Source organism: Protopterus annectens, chromosome 1.part0 (genome assembly GCF_019279795.1).
Source record: "Protopterus annectens isolate FY-2018-M chromosome 1.part0, PAN1.0, whole genome shotgun sequence".
Lineage (NCBI taxonomy): Eukaryota > Metazoa > Chordata > Ceratodontiformes > Protopteridae > Protopterus > Protopterus annectens.
In genome coordinates, this window is record NC_056725.1 from 1,355,162,299 (window position 1) to 1,355,170,557 (window position 8,259).

An 8,259-nucleotide genomic window follows, 5' to 3' on the forward strand; every position below is an offset into this window, starting at 1 on the left:
GGAAGCAAGTCCAAGACCTTTCCATTTGGAGTGGTGATAGATCCTTAAAACATATTTATGATAAAGTTCGGCATCTGGTCAAAGATTCATGGGACTTTTTAAGAAGACTGAAAGTTGAAATATGGGACAAGGATCTAATCCTTTTAACCATAGCATGTTTTCATGTATTCCTAAGGATGAAGGGTTAGGAAGTTATAGTAACAGCATGAGAAAATATTCAGGTTTGGAATGGGACTGTATTAAACTACTGGTAGAATTCATGACAATAGTCTTGGAGAACAATATATATTTTGAAGGAGAAATATATAAACAGATTAAGGGAGTAGCTATGGGGGCAGCATGTGCCCCCATATATGCTAACTTGGTATTATTAGATTGGGAGGATGAATACATTTTCAAGAGTCAGTATATAGACAAGATTATTAGATATGTACATTTCCTGGACGATATTTCTGTTCTATGGAGAAGAGGTACTATCAAAGGAATCGAAGAATTTGTAGGATATCTGTATCTTACTATAACCTATTTAAAGTTTACACATTCTTACAATAGTCAAGGGATAGCTTACTTAGATACATTCATCTCTCACACTGACAAAGGGCTTAAATCCATGATATATAGGAAAAGCACTTTTAGTAATTCTTATTTAGAATATACTAGTTGTCATCCTTAGATACAAAAAAGACTATACTGAAAGGGCAGTGTATAAGAGCAGCTCAGATGACCTCTGATTATGAGGAGATGAGAAGTGAGAGGCTACCCCATTTCTATGATTAATGATGTATTTCAATATATTATGAGAGAATGGGGTAAAAAATATAAGCCACTGTTAGGAGCAGAAATGTTAAGTAACAGAAACATAGAGGGAAACAATAGTTTTAGTAGAGCATTAATATTATAATATAATCCAACAGCAGAAATAGTAAAAAAAATATAGTTACACGAAACTGGGCTCACCTAGAAGGTGATGCTGAGGTTTATGGAATCTTGGGGCACAAGCCTAATTTTGTTTATAAAACTGCCCCAAATTTGAAAAATAAATTTGAATATAATAGAGGTATATAAGCACAAGGAAGAACCAATGAAGGTACTACGAAATTTGGCAGGTGTAATCAGTGCTTTGCTATCACAGAGGACAACTATATTATTCTTGAGAATGTTAATAAAACTAAGATATTTTTTAAGAAAGGGAACTGTAATACTAAACAGGTGATATGTTTAGCTAAGTGCAACACCTGTGCTGCATTCTATATAGGGAAAACCTATAGAGCTTTTAAAAAACAGGATATATGAAAATCTTTATAACATAAGGAGAAAGGATAAAAACAGTGCTCTATATAGACATATAGAAGCTAATCCTACTTGCTCTGCTTTCAGGTTTGGCATTGTGGAAATAGTTACATCACAGCCTGGGGGGGATATAAAAGCTATTTTGAAAGAGAGAGAGAGGTGAGATGGCAGCTGCTGATAAATGCAACATGTACCCCTGGTATTAATGATAATATTACTATTACACCTGTGCCGGAATGAAGACAACAGTAGATATAATAATATGTATATGAGTATATCATTGTCATAAATATGTCACACTATTATATATGTGTTATGTATAGGTAAAGTTTCAGCTTGTCATTTGAACATCTTACACTATGTTTAACACATAAATACATGTTTTTGGTATTAGGTTTTTAACATTTTTATGAATAACAGTTATTTATACAGTTTATTTCAGTGTTTTATATTTGTAGTTTTTTAGAACTGGGACTCATATATGACAGTTTGTTACTGTTGCTTTAAGCTAATGAAGTAGTTGCTGTTAATTAATTGGCTTGAAAATGGTATAAATATCAGTGAAGAATGTTTTTGAATTGATTTTTAATAAGTCTATGGTGCAGTTGATGAAAGAGCTAAATCTTATGGAGATCTTGATGTGAATAAAAGACTGTTCGTTTTTTAAATTACACTGAGTGGACTGCTGTGGCTTTTGGAGTGCTTGGGAATCCTGTGCCTGGTGTTTTCCCTATTACTATTTACTACTCATTTTTTGCTGGTTGCAAGGGATAACCCTGACAGTTACAGAATTATATGGTCTGGTTCCGTTAAATATGTTAGAATTACTGAATGACATTTTCAGGATAATTCCTCCATCGTGGACATTTTCTGTAATCTTGTTGTTGTTGTGTCTTTTGGCTTTTCCCGGCTAGGGGTCACCACAGCGGAACTCCGGTCCGCTAATGATTGGCAGTTGATTTTTACATGCCGAGTTGCCAGCCCTGACGCACAACCTTCAACGAAGGTACGCCAATTTATGCCTGTCTCCACGCAGAAGACGCTCTAGCTGAGAATCGAACCGGACAGCTTCTTACTGTGAGGTGACAACGCTACCGCAGCACCACCACCGCGGATACAAGGAAAGGATAATAAGTAATTTTCCTCATTTGGACCTATTTCATTATTAAACACAGACTACAAAATATTTACTTCCATTTTTGCTACAAGATTAAGAGATATAATAGATTAATTAATAAACAGGATATATAGTCAAAAGATTAAGGTAATATAAAGGGGTAGTAACTATCTTAGATTTAGCAAAAGGAATGAACAAGAAATTGGCCCTAATTAGCTTAGCTATTGAGAGAGCTTTTCAGTTTGTAGATTGGAACTACTTGATTAAAACTTTATAAGCATCTGCATTTCCAGAAAGAGTTTACTGGAATATTAAAAAAAAAAACTGTACAGACAGTCCAACGCACATGTTAAAAGTGGATCTTAGATTTCTAAAGAATTCACTTTAAACAAAGGCACAAAGCAACCTTGTTTTCTCTGCTATTTCCATTAGTTATCGAACCCTGACCTAATAATATAAGAAGCAATGAAAAAATTGATGGATTCTCAATTAACAGTGAGTGTCAATCTGAAATACAGCTTTTTCCAGATGATATTTTACTAACTATAAGAGATTTAAATTATTCGATCAAAGAAATAAATGAGAAAAGTGAAACGTTTCAGGAAGTATCACTGCTAAAATTTAACAATAATAAAACTGGAACTTTAGTGCTAAATCAATTACTAGACAGTAATTTTAAAGATAAACATAACTGGGAAGAAAAGAACTAAAATACTTAGGAATAAAAATCTCTCAAGATGTGAGTAAGATAATTAACAGTAATCTTGAAAAAAGCAATTGAAGAAGTGTTGCTTCTTATTAAAAAAATTTAATATTTTTTTTTTACTTTTGAGGAAAGGTTAGTACTTATTAAAATGATTACATTACCCAAGATTATACATATATATATATATATATATATATATATATATATATATATATATATATATATATATATATATATATACACACACACACACACACACACACATATACATACTATGTATGTATATATATATATATATATATATATATATATATATATATATATATATATATATATACATGGGTCTACTTTGATTCACTGAAAACTCATTTCACTGAATTTCAATTCACCCTCAAAAAATCGCTGAAAGCTCAAATCACTGAAAACTCATTTCACTGAATCACATTTCAGTGAATGTAAGTACTGTTGGACAAATAAAACATATATACCCTTTTCCCCACTGTAGTGCGATCCTGGGTTGGTATATACAGTTAGGGGGGTGTAGGGGCGTTAAAGTAGAGAACAGCAACACCTCCAACTTTATTCTTAAGCAGATCATGGCAGAGGATGTTATAACCTGGTGGAAGTATTTTGGTATCAGATATATGAGGTTTAAGCCAAGTTTCAGAGAAGCAGAAGTTGTTAGGGGTGTATAAGAAGATCCAGGCATAGAAAGAGAGATTTTGTTTATGATACTTTGAATGTTCATAGAAAGAATGGATAGGTCATTGGTGGGTGTGGATGTGAAAGTCGGTGAAGAAGGATAAGGTATAGAGAATTGGGGGTGTGAGGGGAAACAGCAGTTGTGATTAGGGCCTGGGTCCGGATGTATGTCATCTGACAGTAATAGATTTAAAATGAGTAGTCTGATACATGTAGGGTGATTATGTTGGTGGGAGTTTTTTGTTTTCATTTTGAGAGGGAATGTAGGCAGAAAAAATACCTTAATTTTATATAAGGTAGAGTTAGAGTGAAGAAATAGAGATGTGGCTATAGAGAAGGTGTGGATGGCAGAGTAAGTGGCTAGGGTGTAGGCAGAGGTAGTTATACAATTTTTGGATGGGAGGATGCAATGATAAGAAGTGGCAGTGTAGGCAAGGCAGAAGATAGGAGTGGATAGGATAAGTACTAAGTTGTTAAAGATATATGGCTTTGAGGTGAGCATAGTGTGGCAAGGCTATGGGTTTGAGTAGATTCTAAGGTAAGTTGTTAATACTAGTAGGGGGTGTAAGAGATCCAGTCTTAATAGGATAGGTTGTTTGAAGTTTAGAGAAAGTGACTGTTGATTATAAGTTGGGAGGGGGAAGGAGGAGTGGTTAAAGGGTACAGACTATAAGTCAAATGAAAGTGGTGTGGGTGGGAATGGGGGTAGGGGAGCGGAGTGAGCCTGAGCACAGCGAGGGTGAAGGCAGCAGGTTAGACCAGGACCCAAGCACTGGAAATATCAGAAACAAATTTAAAAAAGTGAGTTTTTGTTTTGTGAGCAAAGGGGAATCCAAGTTATTGCAGTACCATTGTTTAGTGAGGGGAAAATGAGTTAAAATTTGATAATTGGGTAGCAGAGAGCAATGTAGATAAAAACAGCCTATTTAGCTTAGTGCGAGGGATGAATTCATAAACGCTGTCAGGGATTAAAGGTAGGGAAGTGTAAGCAATAAAGAAAACTTTTCAGTTTTTTGCTGGCAGCATCACAAAAACAACAGTCAGTCAAGTCATTTGCATTGTGTTTCTTACCTAAAAGAATCCAAGCATTTAATCCAATGGAAAATCATTCAAGTTCCAGTCCAAGACGGTCACTATTATGTGTATTATAGGCAGGGGTACTGAATTTCCATATTTCAGTGGAAAATGTTGATAAATCCCAACTTTGGTGTGTTATGAGTATTGGAAAAACCCAATATTTTCATGAAATTTGACAGTTTACATAACAACACTCATTCACTACAGCCTGTACTTCTTTTCATATTTGCTACTTATAATACTGTCAGCTTGTATTACTGGCTGTTCTGTGCCTAGAATCTGCTTTAATTTTGCATATATGTAGAATGCATTAGAAAATGAATATGAAATCTCTATAAGAATGAGAATTTACATATTCCCACATTTTATCTCATGAAAATAGAATTTCATTTTTTGAGATCTGTAAATTAAGAGTTCCTGATTATACCATCTGGATTCATGTCCTGGTGCACAAAAACAGTACTGCTATGACAGATTCTAACCATAACATTTGATTTTTACATGGGAGGTCACTAAAGCAGTGCATCAAAAAATCTGGGATTACTCAGCAGTGGAGTTGAGTTGACTTGTCCATTTTTTATAGTTGTTTTGTTTCACTGAAAAATATTATATTTTTTTAAATTTAAGTTTTACAGGCAATCAGATTGTTGCTCTGCACAAAAATAGCGTGTCAACATTTTGTGGTTGACTTTAAGAACATCAATTTTTGGGTGTTTTGTTTAAATTCAGTACATATACATATATATATATCTATACACATATATATTATATATATGCATATATATATATATATTATATATACATATACATGTGTGTGTGTGTGTGTGTGTGTATGTATGTATATATATATATATATATATATATATATATGTATATATGGGATCACTACATAATCTCGAACTTTTGGAATACCGAATCCCAAAATATCAAGACTATATAGCTGAAACCCCGAAAGACCAGAAGCGTAAAATTCAAATACCGATGCTCGGAGATATTGAAGTAGCGCTTCTGATGTTGCGGTTTTTTGGTGGATATATGGAAGTTCAGGTAAGTATCTATGTGTAAGTGTGTTGGTTAAGGGTTTTAGTGTGTGCCCGTGTGTGTTGTGACTGTGATGTGTGTGTGTGTGAGGGACTGTAAAATGCGTGGGTGTGTGAGTTTCCTTTGTGTGTCTGTGCGATCTCGGAGTTAGTATATTTAAGTAGGGGGGTGCAGGGGGCTTGCCCCCTGCTTATCTGTAGAGTAGGATTATATGATTGATTGTGGGGGGAAGTTGTGTGTATGTGTGTGCTGTAGGTGTATAGTACGTTCGGGATTTTGAATTTCGCGCTTCTGGTCTTTCGGTATTTAGCGGTTTCGGCTATATAGTCTCGAGATTTTGAAATTCGATATTTCAAGATTTTGAGATTATGTAGTGATCCCATATATATATATATATATATATATATATATATATATATATATATATATGTATATATGTGTGTGTGTGTGTGTCTGTGTGTGTGTGTGTGTGTGTGTGTGTGTGTGTGTGTGTGTGTGAGTGTGTATACATATATATATATAGATATATACATATATACACACACACTATACAAATATATATATATATATCTATATATCTATATACACACACACTCATATATACATAGAGCTATAGAACTATGCCACGAGGAGCAGAATAGATGAAACCTGGAAGCTTATAAAAAGTCAATCTAAGACATGGAAAAGGGACCTAAATGGGGCATAAAAGAACATGGTAACAGGTAGAAATTAGCACCCTTTCCCAATGAGGAAGACAAAGTTTTTGAGCAACAAATTCCCCCCCTAAGAAGATCCGAAAGGATTTTTAACAACAAAAATAAAAAAGGCACTACTTTTTTAGGGCAGTCAACAACACCGAGGGGGCAGATAGAAGGAGGGCAGAGAAACTATTGGAAGGGCAACAGAAACAACAGATATTAGGTAGTGATATATACGGGTCTACTTTAAGTTCTCAAAAGCAGTAAAACCCGAATCCAAATCACACAACACGGAAAGAGTAAACTGCGACTATGTCGAACGAATGAAACCGCGAAAGGGGAAATATCGAAATCGCATAGTTGGCCCTTCTGCGGTACAGCTCCGTAAGGTAAGTGTGCGAGAGTTACGGACCTTAGTGTTAGGGAGGGGTTAAGGTAAGTGCATAGATAGGTAGTGTATGTAAGGTTTAGTGTAGGGTTCTGTTAAGTTTATGTGTGTGGAATATTTAGTTTGTTTGGGTATAGCTCCATAGGGGAAGTGTGCGGTAGTTACGGACCTTAGGGTTAGGGAGGGGTTAAGGATAGTTGTGTATGTGGGGTTAGTGTAGGGTTAGCAGTAGGATTTTGGTGCTTTAATTTAGGGTTAGAAGTAGGGGTTTGGTTAGTGTATGTATGTGTTTTTTTTTATTGTGTTTGGGTAGGTAGTGTGTTGCGGGTGGTGGGTTGGCCGACTATGACGGTTCAAGGTTTACATTTTCACGCTTTAGTATGTTCAACGTATCCGCTGTTCGCTCTTTATGTGTCGCGCGACTTGGATTCAGGTTTTTCGTGTTTTGAGGGTATAAAGTAGACCCAATATATACAATGCACTTGTCACAACCTCATTTGAAGGAAAAGTTTACAGCTACCAAGGGTTTAACATATTTAATTACACTGATGAAAAAATTACAGAAACCCACTTTTCCCTTTTTAAAAAAGGTCTTAAATTTGTTCCAGCAAAAGAGGTTGACATTCACAAAATTCTTATTGAATTTAAGTTGTGCTTAAGAAAACTGAACTTCCAGCTTTTTTGAGACAGTACTATGGTTGGTACCCAGAAGTCATTTAGAAAGAAGAGTGTATTTAACCCCCCTTTACACCCTACTCCAGTCAATTTTGAGAAAGTGTGTACTAGAGAATTGTATGAAGCTTTTTTTTCCCTAACAAAGATAGGTATTTTAACCTAAATAAAGAAGAAGAAATGTTATTAACATCATTAAGAACATCTGACCACTTGAGAATAATGAAGCCAGACAAAGGGGGGGGGGGGGGTATTGTGCGTGTAGAAAGAAATGACTATATGAATGACATTTTAAAATTGTTATACGATACTAACCAATATGAACCCATATCCTTAAATCAAATTAATATTGCACATAAAAGGATACAACTCTTGAGGACAGTCTTTTACAAGGTGCAATTAATGAAGAACTGCACAATGTTCTGGTGAACCATTACCCGCACATTCCCACAGTATTCGGTATCCCCAAAGTACACAAAAACATACAGAATCCACCCTACAGATTAATTGTAGCAGCACACAGTAGCTCTATTTATTCTTTGGGGATTTTTGTAGAATGTCTGGTGAA

At 35.0% G+C, this 8,259-nt stretch overlaps 1 protein-coding gene across 4 annotated transcripts in view; it reads right to left on the reverse strand.

Annotated features, from left to right (window-relative positions):
• The window catches only part of FIG4 (FIG4 phosphoinositide 5-phosphatase), a 3,828,182-nt gene that overhangs the window by 1,698,094 nt on the left and 2,121,829 nt on the right, over positions 1-8,259 (reverse strand). The gene's annotated exons all lie outside the window — the stretch shown is intronic.